Genomic DNA, 20000 nt, shown 5'->3' with positions numbered 1-20000 from the left:
TGAGACCAAAGTAATAATTTTATGAGAAAAAATGTGAGAATACATTTGTAATGTTGTTAGTTAAAGGCATACATTTACAAGATTAAAGTTGCATAACATGAAAGAAGTTATGATCATAACGGAACAAAGTCAAAATCTTACGAGACAAAAGTCATATTATTAAGGCAACATTATTGTATTTTAATAATATTTATCATATAAGTTGCATAAAGTTGTACATTTAAGGTGATAAAGTTTTAATATTACGATTAAGAAATAAGAACACAGGGCAACAGTATTGCTTTGGTTTGTTGCTAGGCAGATTTCACAGGGCACGACCATAACTGCCCCAAAGGTCAAAAATACCTCGGTGACTGTGTGTACTTATTTGTTGTTACTTCCTCTAAAAACCTGTTTATTAAACGTGTCTTTTTTTTCCCCACACTGCAAACATTGTACAGTTCCTTCCAGCTAAATACGCAATATGTTGATTTTGGCGAAGGCAGCCACAGCGTCCATATGCTAAGCCTGAAGTCCCCTCCCTCTGCGTGTGTACATAATGAAGTGCTTCCTTCGCGCCAAGTCACTCAGACATTTTTTGGATGCTGCCACCGTCCTCATGTGTTCGCCGGGAGGTCTCATTGGGAAGAGGAAGACGTGTGGAGAGTCTTCAGAAAGCCTTCTGATCATGATAAATATAGTGCGGGTATAATAGGGGGAGTCTATTAGTTCTAATGGGAAATGGAGTCAATGAGCGTCACCTCTGAGGGGGAGACGTCCTCCTCTTTGTCCTCACTGCTCATATTCCCGCTTCCTTTCATCCCGCTAAAGCCGCTTGTCCTCCCACAAGGTCCCTTTAAACAAAGGAGCAGACCCAAAAAAAAAAAAGTCCCCATTTTTTCGCCCCTAATTTGCCATCAATTTATTCTTTTCTCTTACTTATCTTACTCTTCCACAAGTCTGCAAAAACTGTCATCCCCCTCTTCCCGCAACCTCTGCACCTCAGTGCGAGCTTAGGCGATAACGATCTCGCAGCAAACTTATTGAGAGCTTTAACTTTGTTCACACAAACTTGCCCTGATTGTGACCGAGATTCAACGGTCAAATCGACGTCACAACATGACGTTGAATAAACGTCGTTAAAAGGCATGTCGTTTCAGTGTTGTGTTTGTGTTGTAGAATTTTTGGTTGAAAAATGACCAAAAAATGTCACAACCTGACATTGAATAAACGTCGTCAAAAAGCTTGTTGTTTTAAAGGCCTACTGAAATGATTTTTTTTTATTTAAACGGGAATAGCAGATCCATTCTATGTGTCATATTTGATCATTTCGCGATATTGCCATATTTTTGCTGAAAGGATTTAGTAGAGAAAATCGACGATAAAGTTCGCAACTTTTGCTCGCTGATAAAAAAAAAGCCTTGCCTGTACCGGAAGTAGCGTGACGTCACAGGAGCTAGTATTCCTCACAATTCCCCGTTGTTTACAATGGAGCGAGAGAGATTCGGACCGAGAAAGTGACGATTACCCCATTAATTTGAGCGAGGATGAAAGATTCGTAGATGAGGAACGTTACAGTGAAGGACTTGAGAGGCAGTGATGGACGGCAGTGATGGACATATCTTTTTTCGCTCTGACCGTAACTTAGGTACAAGCTGGCTCATTGGATTCCACACTCTCCTTTTTATATTGTGGATCACGGATTTGTATTTTAAACCACCTCGGATACTATATCCTCTTGAAAATGAGAGTCGAGAACGCGAAATGGACATTCAGTGCCTTTTATCTCCACGACAATACATCGGCGAAATGCTTTAGCTACGAGCTAACGTGATAGCATCGTGCTTAAACTGCATATAGAAACAAAAAAAATAAACCACTGACTGGAAGGATAGATAGAAAATCAACAATACTATTAAACCGTGGACATGTAAATACACAGTTAATGCTTTCCAGCCTGGCGAAGGTTAACAATGCTGTGCTAACGACGCCATTGAAGCTAACTTAGCAACCGGACCGCACAGAGCTATGCTAAAAACATTAGCTCTCCACCTACGCCAGCCAGCCCTCATCTGCTCATCAACACCCGTGCTCACCTGCGTTCCAGCGATCGGCAGAAGGACGAAGGACTTCACCCGATGCGTTTGGCGGCCCGGAGACGTAGGAAGTCAAGGTGAGGTCGGCGGCTAGCGCGTCTGCTCTCCAACAAAGTCCTCCTGGTGTGTTGCTGTAGTCCGCTGCTAATACACCGATCCCACCTACAACTGTCTTCTTTGCAGCCTTCATTGTTCATTAAACAAATTGCAAAAGATGTCCAGAATACTGTGGAATTATGAAATGAAAACAGAGCTTTTTGTATAGGATTCTACGGGGTACCATAACTTCCGTTACTCTGACTTCGCCACGCGCATACGTCATCATACCGCGACGTTTCAGCCGGATATTTCCCGGGAAATTTTAAATGTCACTTTATAAGTTATCCCGGCCGTATTGGCATGTGTTGCAATGTTAAGATTTCATCATTGATATATAAAGTATCAGACTGCGTGGTCGGTAGTAGTGGGTTTCAGTAGGCCTTTAACGTTGTATTTGTGTTGTAGAATATTGTTTGAAAAATGACCAAAATTCAATGGTCAAATCAACGTCAGAACCCAGCATTGATTAAATGTCATCAAAAAGCATGTTGTTTCAATGCTACGTTTGAGTTGCTGAACGTCAGGACTGAATTTAACGAGTTGTCAACGTTGTTTTAATGTCTTGTGCCTGCTGAGCTACCGCCGCCGCCCTCCGATTTTCCTGCGGTTAGAGCCGACTGATCATGGGAGATGGTTGTCATGGATATGTGTCACGTGTTGACAAGCGTACTAAAGCTGTTATTCCTAATAATTAGTTAATGGTGGGGGTTTTTTATGCTTGTGAATGCTTGTTGTAGTGGGACATGTACTTTAAAAACACGCAGACAATCCATATTGATTGATTGATTGAGACTTTTATTAGTAGATTGCACAGTACAGTACATATTCCGTACAATTGACCACTAAATTGTAACAACCGAATACGTTTTTCAACTTGTTTAAAGGCCTACTGAAATGAAATTTTCTTATTTAAACGGGGATAGCAGGTCCATTCTATGTGTCATACTTGATCATTTCGCGATATTGCCATTTTTTTGCTAAGAGGATTTAGTAGAGTACATCAACGATAAAGTTCGCAACTTTTGGTCGCTGATAAAAAAAAGCCTTGCCTGTACCGGAAGTAGCGTGACGTCACAGGTTGAAGAGCTCCTCACATCTGCACATCGTTTACACCAGCAGCGAGAGCGATTCGGACCGAGAAAGCGACGATTACCCCATTAATTTGATCGAGGATTAAAGATTTGTGTATGAGGAAAGTGAGAGTGAAGGATTAGAGTGCAGTGCAGGACGCCAGGGTGTATCTTTTTTCGCTCTGACTGTAACTTAGGTACAAGGGCTCATTGGATTCCACACTTTCTCCTTTTTCTATTGTGGATCACGGATTTGTATTTTAAACCACCTCGAATACTATATCCTCTTGAAAATGAGAGTCGAGAACCCGAAATGGACATTCACAGTGACTTTTATCTCCACGACAATACATCGGTGAAGCACTTTAGCTTCGGAGCTAACGTGATAGCATCGTGCTTAACTCCGGATAGAAACAGAAGAAACATGCCCCTGACTGGAAGGATAGACAGAAGATCAACAATACTACTATTACTTCTACTATCAGGAGACACCGAACCAAACCCTGGACCTGTAACCACACGGTTAATGCTGTCCAGCCTGGCGAAGCCTAGCAATGCTGTTGCTAACGACGCCATAGAAGCTAACTTAGCTACGGGACCTCGAACAGAGCTATACTAAAAACATTATCTCTCCACCTACGCCAGCCCTCATCTGCTCATCACGACCCGTGCTCACCTGCGTTCCAGCGTTCGACGGCGCGACGAAGGACTTCACCCGATCATCCGTGCGGTCGGCGGCTAGCGCCGGATAGCGCGTCTGCTATCCAACTCAAAGTCCTCCTGGTTGTGTTGCTGTAGCCAGCCGTTAATACACCGATCCCACCTACAGCTTTCTTCTTTGCAGTCTTCATTGTTCATTAAACAAATTGCAAAAGATTCACCAACACAGATGTCCAGAATACTGTGGAATTTTTCGATGAAAACAGACGCTGTTTGTATTGGGACACCATTGTGTCCCAATACTTCCGTTCAATCCGTGACGTCACGCGCAAACGTCATCATACGACACGTTTTCAGCCGGATATTTCCCGGGAAATTTAAAATTGCACTTTATAAGTTAACCCGGCCGTATTGGCATGTGTTGCAATGTTACAATTTCATCATTGATATATAAACTATCAGACTGCGTGGTCGGTAGTAGTGAGTTTCAGTAGGCCTTTAAGACGGGGTCCACGTAAATCAATTCATGGTAAAAACAAAGGAACTATACACGGACGCACACTTGTTGATCATGGGAGAAAAAGACACATTTGTCGGGCAAATTCGAAGGACATTTGGAGCTTTTTCAAACAAAGATTTGAAACAGTAAAATGGAATGTAGTACAAACAAGTACAGTAGTTTTATGCACCCCAACCACCATGGTCGCCCCTGCTGTAGATGACACGTTGATGCTAAAACGCAACATGACTCGGACAACGTGCCTGTCGAGGCTTTGCAAGGATGGCCCATCTGGTTCTCGCCTCATTGTGAAGGAGTTATGGCGAGCAGCCAGTAGATGTCCGCTTCCTCACGTCTGTGCGTCTGGTTTAGCATAATGAAGACAAACGTGCAAGTGTTTGAACAGAGGTTAAGTGGAGCATTTATACTCGCCCTGCCATGTACGCCTCGTGCGCTAGGCTTGTTGGCGTCCCGGGGCTCAATTATGGTCTTCAGCTGGTGCGTGGGCAAAAGACAAGAGCGACACCGACATGCAAACTCTTTGCATTATTGAGGAGACTACCGGTTGATGCTCTGCGGGGCCGTCATGTGGATACGCGCCGTCCCACGCGCCGCTTCTGTTGCGCGCACATGCTGGCTTCCTGTCTCCTCGGCTCGCTTTGTGAAGTGTGAAAGGGTTTGCTGGGTTTACATGAAGCTGAATAGAGATCTTATCTGTTATGGGGCATTCAATCGATGGCAACTGGACTGTTTGGTTTGTCTTGGAAGACCTTTGGCCTCTCATCCGAGTAGGCTTCATCAGTTCGTGCTCATAGACTTAGATTGGTCAGATCCGATCATATAGAACTGATGAAGCCTACTCGCATGAGAGGCCAAACGTCTTCCAAGACAAACCAGTTGCGATCGATTGAATGCCCTCGGATGACAATGACCTGGATGAATGAGAACATTTATAGACTCTCACAATATTATGCTAGATCCACTCGACGTCCATTGCACCGGTGAACAAGTTAAGACCGAAATCATGGTCCCAATACGCAAAACCATTGCATCTAATAGAGAGCCAAATACTAGAGTCCGTGAACATTGCTCCAAGGTCAGGATTTTTTGTTGATTTAATGTGCATACAAAAGTACAGGTGCAAAGGCAGAAATATATGATACAACAAGCTAAAGAAGGACTTCCCTATTCATCCCCAAAAAACCCCGCTAGGTGAACAGCGGATTTTATGACTTCCGGTGCTGATGTAAGATAACCCGCTTCCTATATGTGACCATTGGCTGAACAAATACACTACGGTACTAAGACTATAGTGGCCATTAACAGTTAGCTCCTACAGCTGGGTTGCCAGAAGTGCGGCACAGGGGCCATCTGTGGTCCGTGACTCGTTTGTCATCGGCCTTAAGCACATTACAGAAAAACAAAAAATACAGATCTCATTTGCACCCCTGGTGGTGAAATCTGTCAAAATTAGGGTGGTCCTAAAGAGGTAGGCTTCAAGAAGGTAAAAAATACAAGAATATGTGTGTGTGTGTGTGTGTGTGTGTGTGTGTGTGTGTGTGTGTGTGTGTGTGTGTGTGTGTGGGACCATGTCTGTTGGCATTTTGTGTTGGTGTGATTAGTTTGTTTTTTTTGCACCATGACTAGGGGAGGTTGTTTGCATTGGGCCATATAAGTAAAGGCTGTGCCTGGTCTCATTCTTAGCATGCTAAGTGGTCACAGGCCTGAATTACACATTGTGTCCATTAGATGGTGACCAAGCATCAGCATATATATTGGTCAGTTGGTTGGTTGAAACTTATTTCGAACATGCATACAGTATACCAGTGGTTCTCAAATGGGGGTACGCGTACCCCTGGGGGTACTTGAAGGTATGCCAAGGGGTATGTGAGATTTAAAAAAAAAAGTCTGTCAAAAAGAACTGTGAAAAGAAATGCAACAATGCAATATTCAGTGTTGACAGCTAGATTTTTTGTGGACATGTTCCATAAATATTGATGTTAAAGATTAATTTTTTTGTGAAGAAATTAGAATTAAGTTCATGAATCCAGATGGATCTCTATTACAATACCCAAAGAGGGCACTTTAAGTTGATGATTACTTCTATGTGTAGGAATCTTTATTTATAATTGAATCACTTGTTTGTTTTTCAACAAGTTTTTAGTTATTTTTATATATTTTTTTCCAAATAGTTCAAGAAAGACCACAACAAATGAGCAATATTTTGCACTGTTACATAATTTAATAAATCAGAAACTGGTGACATAGTGCTGTATTTTTTTCAAACAAAAATGCTCTGCTCTGATTAGGGGGTACTTCAATTAAAACAAAATTCACAGGGGGTACATCACTGAAAAAAGGTTGAGAACCACTGCAGTATACAACTTCAACTACACCACTTATTTTAAGAAATATTGCATATTTAGCATTTTCCCAGTGTAAAAAAACAGTTGTTATTATTAACTTAAAGGCCATAAAACAAAAAAGAAAACCGTTAAAAATAATGAAAATACAAAGATTTCAAGTGTTCTCTGGAGTGATGAATCATGCTTTTCCATTTGGCAATCGAATAGACGAGTCTGGGTTTGGAGGTTGCCAGGAGAACGGTACATTTCGGACTGTATTGTGCCGAGTGTGAAATTTGGTGGAAGAGGAATTATGGTATGGGGTTGTTTTTCAGGAGTTGGGCTTGGCCCCTTAGTTCCCCAAAGGAACTTTGAATGCTCCAGGATACCAAAACATTTTGGGCAATTCCATGCTCCCAACCTCATGGGAACAGTTTGGAGCGGGCCTCTTCCTCTTCCAACATGACAATGTCCATAAAGACATGGGTGACAGAGTCTGCTGTGGATGAACTTGACTGGCCTGCACAGAGTCCTGACCTGAGCACCGATAGAACACCTTCGGAATGAATTAGAACGGAAACTGAGAGCCAGGCCTTCTCGACCAACATCAGTGTGTGACCTCACCAATACGCTTTTGGAAGAATGGTGGACAATTCCTATAAACACACTCCGCAACCTTGTGGACAGCCTTCCCAGAAGAGTTGAAGCTGTAATAGCTGCAAAAGGTGGACCCACATCATATTGAACCCTATGGGTTAGGAATGGGATATATATATATATATATATATATATATATATATATATATATATATATATATATATATATATATATATATATATATATATATATAAGTTCTCTTTTTCTGGCCATTTTGAGCGTTTAATTGACCCCACAAATGTGATGCTCCAGAAACTCAATGTGCTCAAAGGAAGGTCAGTTTTGTAGCTTCTGTAACGAGCTAAACTGTTTTCAGATGTGTGAACATGATTGCACAAGGGTTTTCTAATCATCAATTAGCCTTCTGAGCCAATGAGCAAACACATTGTACCATTCGAACACTGGAGTGATAGTTGCTGGAAATGGGCCTCTATACACCTATGTAGATATTGCACCAAAAACCAGACATTTGCAGCTAGAATAGTCATTCACCACATTAGCAATGTATAGAGTGTATTTATTTAAAGTTAAGACTAGTTTGAAGTTATCTTCATTGAAAAGTACAGTGCTTTTCCTTCAAAAATAAGGACATTTCAATGTGACCCCAAACTTTTGAACGGTAGTGTATATAGATATATTTACAAGTGGTGGAAAATGGATAGATGGATGGATTATTTATTGCTGACTGATGACACTTTTATGAGTGGGTCCTGTTTGGATCGTGGGAGTAATCAATCTTAAAATGGCCCAAGGGCTAATATGTCAATCAAGACATGGAGCACCAGTGATTGGTTGGTTCCGTCACATACCCGTCCTTTGTCGGTCTACATGTCAGTCATTGTGTGCGGCACACGCTTGACTCACATTCCTCATGCGGACATGTCGGTCATCACATGGAGCACCAGTGATTGGTTGCTTCTGTCACTCAAACGTCATTGGCCAGTCAATCGTGTGCAGCGTCCATGTGATTCAAATTCTTCATGTGGTCGTATACGTGGAAGTGGTAATTACTGGCTAGTCACGTCACTTCCTCTTCATCGGTCGCGCTGCATGACAATATGTATTTGATTGATGTTGTGATTGACATTCTTCCCGCAATCTTGATATGGAGCACCAGATAGAAGTTGGTCACTCCTCATTGGCCGGTCTACATGTCCGTCATTCCACACAGCACCGGTGATTAGTGGATGTCGTGACTCCCACTCTTCACGCAGATGTTGGTGAGATGACATGTTAGTCATTACACGGAGTACCAGTGATTGGTTTGTTTCGTCGCTCCCTTTTCATTGGTCAGTCTACAAATCTGTCATTGCACAAATACATATACCAAATAAGTGTTCCCATTGGTTCGAAGATACCAGGTTCAAACATTGATGACATCTATTAAACAGACAAGAAGCAAGGAATTAAACAGAGACAGAATTCAATTTAGCTCACTGAGGAGAGACGTCTGGGCAGTACTCTTGAACAGTCTTCCAACACGCTCTGACGAAAGGTTGCACGCATCCTCTTTTATTTGGACTTTCCCTGATTACATGGCAACAGCTGTGTCTAAAGGAAAGGGGGTCGTAAACAGCTGTCGCCTTTGGTTACAAAACAGTTCAAAGAAAAGGTGCCTGGAGGAGGGTCAGGTCCTGCTTCCTCTCCGCTTTGTAAACAAAATCTTCCTGTGGATTACAATAGATCAAAGAAACCGACACTTTGTCGTCGCTTCCCATCCTATACAGTGGAGTTTTACAAGCCTTTTGATTGGTAAGATCAAAGACAGCTTCTGTCTGCTCGCCGGGAACTCATTGAAACACAAAGTTTTGTGATAACTTATGTACAATTATTCTGACAATAACGTCTTACATTGACATTCAGGAACAACAAAAGAAATGTTGAATTGAGAAATGGTATTATGGAATTCCTAGAATTTCGGGAAAACCGGCAATTTTTCCAGTTCAAAAAACAACTTTGTTTTTTGTCCTAATTAAGAAATTTTTGACCGTGGAACGGTTGAAATGCGTTGAAAAATGTGGAAGGAGTAGTCGCCAGAAAAAAGTAAATTCTGGAATTTTTTTGAACTTGGACAAAGAGTAGTTTGAATTTCCAGGATGATGAAATGAAGACTGGTTTGAATCGGTTGAAAAATGTAGAAATGGTGGATTTGAAAAATGCCCAATTAATTTTGAATGGGAAAAATGTCCCGGAAAACTTGGAATTCTGGGAAATCTGGGAATTTTTGAAATATATCATGGGAAATCCCGCAATTTCCGAATAGGCTGAACAGTTTGAAGTTGAAATGGGTTGAAAAATGTGGAATGAGTAGTCGCCAGAAAAAAGGGTGGAAATAGGGCTTTGGAAAACCAGGAATTCTGGAAAATCCTGGAATTTTTTTTAACTTGGAAAAAAAGAAGTTTGAATATCCAGGATGATGAAATGAAGACTGGTTTGAATCGGTTGAAAAATGTGGAAATGGTGGATTTGAAAAATGACCAATTAATTTTGAATGGGAAAAATGTACCGGAAAACCTGGAATTCCGGGAAATCTGGGAATTTTTGGAATATATCATGGGAAATCCCGCACTTTCTGAATAGGATGAACAGTTTGAAGTTGAAACGCGTTGAAAAAATGTGGAATGAGTAGTCGCCAGAAAAAAGGGTGGAAATAGGGCTTTGGAAAACCAGGAATTCTGGAAAATCCTGGATTTTTTTTGAACTTGGAAAAAAAGAAGTTTGAATATCCAGGATGATGAAATAAAGACTGGTTTGAATCGGTTGAAAAATATGGAAATGGTGGATTTGAAAAATGCCCAATTAATTTTGAATGGGAAAAATGTACCGGAAAACCTGGAATTCTGGGAAATCTGGGAATTTTTGGAATATATCATGGGAAATCCCGCACTTTCTGAATAGGATGAACAGTTTGAAGTTGAAACGCGTTGAAAAAATGGGGAATGAGTAGTCGCCAGAAAAAAGGGTGGAAATAGGGCTTTGGAAAACCAGGAATTCTGGAAAATCCTGGAATTTTTTTTAACTTGGAAAAAAAGAAGTTTGAATATCCAGGATGATGAAATGAAGACTGGTTTGAATCGGTTGGAAAAATATGGAAATGGTGGATTTGAAAAATGCCCAATTAATTTTGAATGGGAAAAATGTACCGGAAAACCTGGAATTCTGGGAAATCTGGGAATTTTTGGAATATATCATGGGAAATCCTGCACTTTCGGAATAGGATGAACAGTTTGAAGTTGAAACGCGTTGAAAAAATGTGGAAGGAGTAGTCGCCAGAAAAAAGGGTGGAAATAAGGCTTTGGAAAACCAGGAATTCTGGAAAATCCTGGAATTTTTTTGAACTTGGTAAAAGAGAAGTTTGAATATCCAGGATGATGAAATGAAGACTGGTTTGAATCGGTTGAAAAATGTGGAAATGGTGGATTTGAAAAATGGGCAATTAATTTTGAATGGGAAAAATGTACCGGAAAACCTGGAATTCTGGGAAATCTGGGAATTTTTGGAATATATCATGGGAAATCCCGCACTTTCGGAATAGGATGAACAGTTTGAAGTTGAAACGCGTTGAAATAATGTGGAAGGAGTAGTCGCCAGAAAAAAGGGTGGAAATAGGGCTTTGGAAAACCAGGAATTCTGGAAAATCCTGGAATTTTTTTGAACTTGGAAAAAGAGAAGTTTGAATATCCAGGATGATGAAATGAAGACTGGTTTGAATCGGTTGAAAAATGTGGAAATGGTGGATTTGAAAAATGGGCAATTAATTTTGAATGGGAAAAATGTACCAGAAAATCTGGAATTCTGGGAAATCTGGGAATTTTTGGAATATATCATGGGAAATCCCGCACTTTCTGAATAGGCTGAACAGTTTGAAGTTGAAACGCGTTGAAAAAATGTGGAAGGAGTAGTCGCCAGAAAAAAAGGGTGGAAATAGGGCTTTGGAAAACCAGGAATTCTGGAAAATCCTGGAATTTTTTTTAACTTGGAAAAAAAGAAGTTTGAATATCCAGGATGATGAAATGAAGACTGGTTTGAATCGGTTGAAAAATATGGAAATGGTGGATTTGAAAAATGCCCAATTAATTTTGAATGGGAAAAATGTACCGGAAAACCTGGAATTCTGGGAAATCTGGGAATTTTTGGAATATATCATGGGAAATCCCGCACTTTCGGAATAGGATGAACAGTTTGAAGTTGAAACGCGTTGAAAAAATGTGGAAGGAGTAGTCGCCAGAAAAAAGGGTGGAAATAAGGCTTTGGAAAACCAGGAATTCTGGAAAATCCTGGAATTTTTTTGAACTTGGAAAAAGAGAAGTTTGAATATCCAGGATGATGAAATGAAGACTGGTTTGAATCGGTTGAAAAATGTGGAAATGGTGGATTTGAAAAATGGGCAATTAATTTTGAATGGGAAAAATGTACCGGAAAATCTGGAATTCTGGGAAATCTGGGAATTTTTGGAATATATCATGGGAAATCCCGCACTTTCTGAATAGGCTGAACAGTTTGAAGTTGAAACGCGTTGAAAAAATGTGGAAGGGGTAGTCGCCAGAAAAAAAGGGTGGAAATAGGGCTTTGGAAAACCAGGAATTGTGGAAAGTCCTGGAATTTTTTTGAACTTGGAAAAAGAGAAGTTTAAATATCCAGGATGATGAAATGAAGACTGGTTTGAATCGGTTGAAAAATGTGGAAATGGTGGATTTGAAAAATGCCCAATTAATTTTGATTGGGAAAAATGTCCCGGAAAACTTGGAATTCTGGGAAATCTGGGAATTTTTGGAATATATCATGGGAAATCCCGCATTTTCTGAATAGGATGAACAGTTTGAAGTTGAAACGCGTTGAAAAAATGTGGAATGAGTAGTCGCCAGAAAAAAGGGTGGGAATAGGGCTTTGGAAAACCAGGAATTCTGGAAAATACTGGAATTTTTTTGATCTTGGAAAAAGAGAAGTTTGAATATCCAGGATGATGAAATGGAGACTGGTTTGAATCGGTTAAAAAATATGGAAATGGTGGATTTGAAAAATGGCCAATTAATTTTGAATGGGAAAAATGTGCCTGAAAACTTGGAATTCTGGGAAATCTGGGAATTTTTGGAATATATCATGGGAAATCCCGCACTTTCCGAATAGGCCGAACAGTTTGAAGTTGAAATGCGTTGAAAAAAGTGGAATGAGTAGTCGCCAAAAAAAAAGGGTGGGAATAGGGCTTTGGAAAACCAGGAATTCTGGAAAATCCTGGAATTTTTTTGAACTTGGAAAAAAAGTAGTTTAAATTCCCAGAACGGTGAAATGTGTTGAAGGTGGAATGGTTTGAATAGGTTGAAAAATGTGGAAATGGTGAAAGTTTGAAAAATGGCCAATTCATTTTGAATGGGAAAAATGTCCCGGAAAACCTGGAGTTCTGGGAAATCTGGGAATCTTTGGAATTTGTCATGGTAATGCCCGCCATTCCCGAATAGGCTGAACAGTTTGAAGTTGGAACGGTCTGAATCGGGTGAAAAATGTGGAAGGTAGAGCGCGCCAGAAGAAGAAGTGGTAGAAGAATAAATAGATGAATTTTGGTGTAGAAAACCATATGTGTGTCACACGATTATCCTGCATGTCACATACTTTAGTTGTGTGTTTACCATTTGCATTCTGTGATCTTGTCCTCGGGATAAAGGAACGTGCTCAGAGTGTGTTTGTACTCCGCAGTATGCGGAGTGAGACGCAACATATATCACGGTCCTCAAAAAGTCCTACAGAAGCCCCCGTAGCTCCTCTCCGCGCTCGTAACTCATCTGCCTGTGTGACACACTTTTTACGACTTAGGACAAACCTTCAATAGCGCCAATGCAGCAGCGGCGGAGTACACACAGGCGCCGGAATAAAAGGGGGAAAGAAAAAAAAAAAGGGGGAGAAAAAACAAATCATCCAGGCCATGATTTTTACCTGCTAAATCTTTTCTAGCAGTGTGCAGATAAAAGCCGCTTTTTGTCAGTGCAGAGTCCATTGAAAAAGGCTCATCTGTCTGGAGAATTTATGGTACACACACACGCCGAGTTAATCACACGCCGCCTTGTGCTGCGGCAGGATTGGGAAAGTGGCGGAAGTGCAGCCTAGAAGACAAGCGTTGGGACAAAGCGAGTGAAGAAAAGAACCGAGAAGAGGGACCATGTCTGGGTATGGTTCTCTGTGCCTCATTTTATGATTAGCAGAGAGCCCGGTTCAGTCTGGGGTAGGGTTGTACGGTATACCGGTACTGGTATAGTATCGTGTGTTACGGCTCAGACTCCTGCCACCGCCGCTCATCCATCTGTGCCCACGGGCGTTTCCTCTCCGCAGTGGGCGCACCTCCGCACGGCTGCAGGAGATCTGCAATCAGCGCACCTGCCTGGGATGAACGAGCTGCCTTCATAAGCTCGCACAACCTGCCATGCCGGGCCGGAATATAACCTTCTGTTGGCGTACAGTAAGCCACGTCCTGCTTGATGCAATCCTGCTCTCTCTGTGTTTTGCCCCGCCGTGTTTTCAGTGTGCGTTTTCTTGTGTCGTCCCCGCAGTACCCTCCGTCGCCTGGAAAGTGAGCTGTGCGTCTCACTTTTCCCCGGATCTCCCTCTGGACTCTGACTGCCTCCCTCGATCCTTGACTTCCCCCGCTTTGGACTCGGACCTGTAGATTTCTCTCTCCCCTGGACTTCCTCGTCTCTCGTTCAACACTTTGTAAACACACACTTCATCTAACTACACACATAGCCTCACACACACACACTCTTGGGTTTTGACACACTCCATTTCCTTAGTTCAGGGGTGTCAAACTCATTTTAGATCAGGGGCCACATGGAGAAAAATCTACTTCCAAGTGGGCCGGACTGGTAAAATCACGGCACAATAACTTAATATTAAAGTTAAGTTAAGTTAAAGTACCAATGATTGTCACACACACACTAGGTGTGGTGAAATTTGTCCTCTGCATTTGACCCATCCCCTTGTTCACCCCCTGGGAGGTGAGGGGAGCAGTGAGCAGCAGCGGTGGCCGCGCCCGGGAATCATTTTTGGTGATTTAACCCCCAATTCCAACCCTTGATGCCGAGTGTCAAGCAGGGAGGTAATTGGTCCCATTTTTATAGTCTTTGGTATGACTCGGCCAGGGTTTGAACTCACAACCTACCGCTCTCAGGGCGGACACTCTAACCACTAGGCCACTGAGACAACTTCAGATTGTTTTCTTTGTTTAAAAATAGAACAAACACATTCTGAAAATGCACAAATCATAATGTTGGGGTTTTTTATACTTACATGTCGTGGTTGATAGTATTCTACCTTTATTTGTCCTTATTTATACTTTCTGAATAAAGTATGTAATAATGTACATCAATCCACTCATTGGTGTTAATTTTCAATCAATCAAGATAAAAAAAAAAATATAAAAATCAAATTACAGGATGTTATTTATGTAGTTTGCTCATTTTCCTCGACTGGTGCACTACAAAGATACAAATAATTGCTATTGGGACATCTAGTGGACACATTTAGAACTGCAGTTTATTTTCTTAAAAAATTTCGGCTCATTTTTATACTTAGCAAACTCATCCCGCGGGCCGGATAAAAACTGTTCGCGGGCCTAATCCGGCCCACGGCCTTACGTTTGACACCCCTGCCTTAGTTAGTATATATAGTATTTTTTGATTATTATATATATATATGGTCTATAAATATAATAAATCTTAGAGCTACATCGTTCCCCTGGTGTCTGTTGCCGTCACCTCCCCTAGTCGTACCATAACATCGTGGTACTAATGAATCAAAAACGGTACTATACTCTGTCTGAAAAGTACCGGTTCCCGGGCATGACGGCGCTTCGTCGTCACATCATGAAATTGCTGGTTTTACGAGCAGAGGAGCATGTTCGGCAGCGCACAACCACAGAGTACTTACAAGCAGACACAGTGTATAGACAGAAAAGGGAGAACGGACGCATTTTTGGTCCAAAAACTAACGATAAAGGTGAAGTTATAACACTGAAACGCCCTCAGGAACGTGCTTCGGCGAACGTCCATTCGCAGTCGGCAGTGTTTTAGCTACTTCTAAATGACTAACCCTTGCCTCCATGGCGACAAATAAAGTACGTTTCTTACAAGTAGCATTATCACTGCAGGACGAGGAATAGCTAAACATGCTTCACTGCACACCGTAGGAGGATACGATAGCTAACCGCTTACTGCAAGCCAGCACCCTCAACATAAACAAATGCCATGGGTGGATCTACACCTGACATCCACTGTAATGATACCAAGTACAGGCACGTACACTATTTTGCCAAAAGTATTGGGCCACCTGCTTTGACTCACATATGAACTTGAAGTGCCATCCCATTCCTAACCTATAGGGTTCAATATGATGTGGGTCCACCTTTTGCAGCTATTACAGCTTCAACTCTTCTGGGAAGGCTGTCCACAAGGTTGCGGAGTGTGATAATAGGAATTTTCCACCATTCTTCCAAAAACGCATCACACACTGATGTTGGTCGAGAAGGCCTGGCTCTCAGTCTCAGTTCTAATTCATCCTAAAGGCGTTCTATCGGGTATAGGTCAGGCTCTAGAGCCGCATGCGGCTCTTTAGCGCCGCCCTAGTGGCTCTCTGGAGATTTTTCAAAAATGTATGAAGAATGGAAAAAGATGAGGGGAAAAAAAAAACATTTTTTTATTTTAGTATGGTTTCTGTAGGAGGACAAACATGACACAAACCTCCGTAATTGTTATAAATCACTGTTTATATTAAATATGCTTCACTGATTCAAGTATTTGGCGAGCGCCGTTTTGTCCTACTTATTTTGGCGGTCCTTGAACTCACCGTATAGTGTGTTTACATGCATAACTTTCTCCGACTTTCTAGGACGTGTTTTATGCCACTTATTTTTCTGTCTCATTTTGTCCCCCACACTTTTAACGTTGTACATGAGTGCACAAAGGTGAGTTTTGTTGATGTTATTGACTTGTGTGAAGTGCTAATCAGACATATTTGGTCACTGCATGACTGCAAGCTAGTCGATGCTAACATGCTATTTAGGCTAGCTATATGTACATATTGCATCATTATGCCTAATTTGTAGCTATATTTGAGCTCATTTAGTTTCCTTTAAGTCCTCTTAATTCAATTTACATCTCATGACACATGTAATATGGCTTTTAATTTTTTGCGGCTCCAGACAGATTTGTTTTTGTTTTTTGGGTCCAATATGGCTCTTTCAACATTTTGGGTTGCCGACCCCTGATCTAGTCGATACTACTATGATTACATCAATATTTTCTATCGTCATAAAACATTTTTGTATACTATGTTTATAAACTCAGGAAATATGTCCCTGGACACATGAGGACTTTGAATATGACCAATGTATGATCCTGCAACGACTTGGTATCGGTATCGATACCTACATTTGTGGTATCATCCAAAATTAATGTAAAGCATCCAAACAACAGAAGAATAAGTGATTATTAAATTTTAACAGAAGTGTAGATGGAACATGTTAAAAGAGAAAGTAAGCAGATATTAACAGTAATTAATAATCATTTTTTACAGCTTGTCCTTTATCATTTTGACCAAATAAAATGGAAAATGACACGATATGTGATTTCTTAGCATATGTCAGCAGCTAAATTAGGAGCCTTTGTTTGTTTACTTACTTAAGGACAAACGTGCAATAAGAAACATATGTTTAATTGTACCCTAAGATTTTTTGTTAAAATAAAACCAATAATGCGATTTTTTTGTGGTCCCCTTTATTTAGAAATGTACCGAAAAGTATCGAAATACATTTTGGTACTAAAATATGGGTATCGGGACAACATGTAAATGATGCTCTTTTGGCTCATAAATGAAAACCTGTGTGTAGAATTTCTATAGGCAGAGGGTGAAGGAGACCGGCTGGAGGGCGATGAGAGGCCTTGCCTTCTGGCACAGGTGCTGACAGAGTCCTTGATGTCGCCTCCCGGTCGCCAGAATCTCGGTGTGTCTAAAAACAGAGTGCGCCTCATGCCAGGGTGACACGGTATTTTGGGAGCGTGTCCCCACTGCAGGACTTCCGACCTCGGTTCATCAAAGACAAATAGCTTGCCTGCAGGAATGTGCCGGGGACCTTGGTCCTGGAGGCGGCATCGGACACCCTTCTCCCCACCTCCCCATTGGAGTATGATGGTCTCAAGTCTTCTTCCAGGGCTTGGAGCCTGCGTGGACTCACACGATTCATTAGAAGCAGGCTTTTGTTGTTCCCGTAGGAGAAGATGGAGTTTGAGTTAAAGTTAAAGTTAAAGTTAATGTTGTGTGTACAGGAGGAGGCGACGGCACAGACAACAGGGGGGTAGTTAAAGCTCTATATTTAATTATTATATATGCACAATATATAATAACAATCAGGAATGAAGTGTGGCTAAATCCAAAGGTGTATGGTGTGTGACTACACTGCCGTTCAAAAGTTTGGGGTCACATTGAAATGTCCTTATTTTTGAAGGAAAAGCACTGTACTTTTCAATGAAGATAACTTTAAACTAGTCTTAACTTTAAAGAAGTACACTCTATACATTGCTAATGTGGTAAATGAATATTCTAGCTGCAAATGTCTGGTTTTTGGTGCAATATCTATATAGGTGTATAGAGGCCCATTTCCAGCAACTATCACTCCAGTGTTCTAATGGTACAATGTGTTTGCTCATTGGCTCAGAAGGCTAATTGATGATTAGAAAACCCTTGTGCAATCATGTTCACACATCTGAAAAACTATCACTCCAGTGTTCTAATGGTACAATGTGTTTGCTCATTGGCTCAGAAGGCTAATTGATGATTAGAAAACCCTTGTGCAATCATGTTCACACATCTGAAAACAGTTTAGCTCGTTACAGAAACTGCAAAACTGACCTTCCTTTGAGCAGATTGAGTTTCTGGAGCATCACATTTGTGGGGTCAATTAAACGCTCAAAATGGCCCGAAAAAGAGAACTTTCATCTGAAACTCGACAGTCTATTCTTGTTCTTAGAAATGAAGGCTATTCCACAAAATTGTTTGGGTGACCCCAAACTTTTGAACGGTAGTGTATGTGTTGGAATTAACTGCTGAGTGTTACGGTGAGTGTTGAGTGAGAGAGGCGGAAGTCCGATGGGGGAAAAACAGGCTCGATGGTCCGTGAGACAAACAGGAAGTCGGGGGCTATTGCGAGGCGTAAGAAGGTCCGTGTCCAGGCGGGAGGTCGAGATCCAAGAGGCAGTCAGGGTAGCAGAGGGAACGTGGGGGAGACGAGACGCACACTTCGTAACGCGGGAACGAGGGTAGGCTGCTGGATCGACAAGAAAACACGAGACAAATCAACACGGAGCGGGAGAAACACAGAGAGAGAGTATGCATAGAGCTTGACGGGTTTGGCTTACTGTACAGGACAGGTAGCTACGTTCTGGCGCAGGATAGCAGGTTGTGCAGGCTTATGAAGGCGGTCGTCTGTTCAGCTGCGGGTGCGCTGATTGCTGGTGATTGATTGCAGTCGCCGGACTGACACGCGCTTGAAAGTGGTGCGCTCATCAGAGCGCAACGATGAGTGTGCATTGGAATGCGCCGGGGGCGTGACAGTTAAAGTCCCAACGATTGTTACACACACACTAAGTGTGGTGAAATTATCTTCTGCATTTGACCATGTTCACCCCCTGGGAGGTGAGGGGAGCAGTGAGCAGCCTCGCTCGGGAATCATTTTTGTGATTTAACACCCAATTCCAACCCTTGATGCTGAGTGCCAATTAGGCAGGCAACGGGCCCCATTTTTATAGTCTTTGGTATGACTCGGCCGGGGTTTGAGCTCACAACCTTCCAGTCTCGGGGCGGACACTCTAACCACAAGGCCACTGAGCAGGTGTGGTTTGCGAGTGTTGTGTGTCTGGGAGGACGAATGAACATGGTTAGTGATTTGTTGTTCATTATTTCCTCGTAGTAGTAGTAGTAGGAGTGTGTGTATGCGTGTGTCTACTTACAGTACAGGCCGAAACTTTGGACACACCTTCTCATTTAAGGTAGTAATCACACAACTTCAACTATACCACTTATTAGATTGCATATTTTGCATTTTCCCAGTTATTATTAACTTAAAGGCCATAAAACAAAAAAGAAAACTCTTACAAATAATGAAAATACAAAGATATTAATTGTTGAATGTCAAATTTTTTTTAAATAAAAAAAATACAATAAAATAAATTTTATATATATATATATATAAACAATATTTATTTTATAAATAAATTATATATGTATATATATATATAATTTATTTATAAAATAAATATTATTTATATAAATATATATATATATATATATATATATATATATATACATATATATATATATATATATATATATATAAATATTTATTTTATTGTATTTTTTTTATTAAAAAAAATTTGACATTCAACAATATAAATCTTTGTGTATATATATATATACTGTATATACAAACATTTGTATATATATATATACAATATGTACTGTATATATATATATATATATATATATATGTATATATATATATGTATATATATATATATATATATATATATGTATGTATATATATATGTACATATATAT

At 40.9% G+C, this 20000-nt stretch overlaps 1 long non-coding RNA gene across 1 annotated transcript in view; it reads left to right on the top strand.

Annotated features, from left to right (window-relative positions):
* LOC133633844 (uncharacterized) overlaps positions 1-14447 on the top strand; it is a 42572-nt gene extending 28125 nt beyond the window's left edge. Inside the window, exons 2-3 of the long non-coding RNA XR_009821840.1 lie at positions 13728-13854; positions 13946-14447. This is a non-coding gene — a long non-coding RNA (uncharacterized LOC133633844). The remainder of the gene's footprint in view (positions 1-13727; positions 13855-13945) is intronic.
* The last annotated feature ends 5553 nt before the right edge of the window (positions 14448-20000 follow it).

The sequence above is a fragment of the Entelurus aequoreus genome, linkage group LG18 (assembly GCF_033978785.1).
Source record: "Entelurus aequoreus isolate RoL-2023_Sb linkage group LG18, RoL_Eaeq_v1.1, whole genome shotgun sequence".
NCBI lineage: Eukaryota > Metazoa > Chordata > Actinopteri > Syngnathiformes > Syngnathidae > Entelurus > Entelurus aequoreus.
This window is presented reverse-complemented; position numbering and strand designations above follow the sequence as displayed.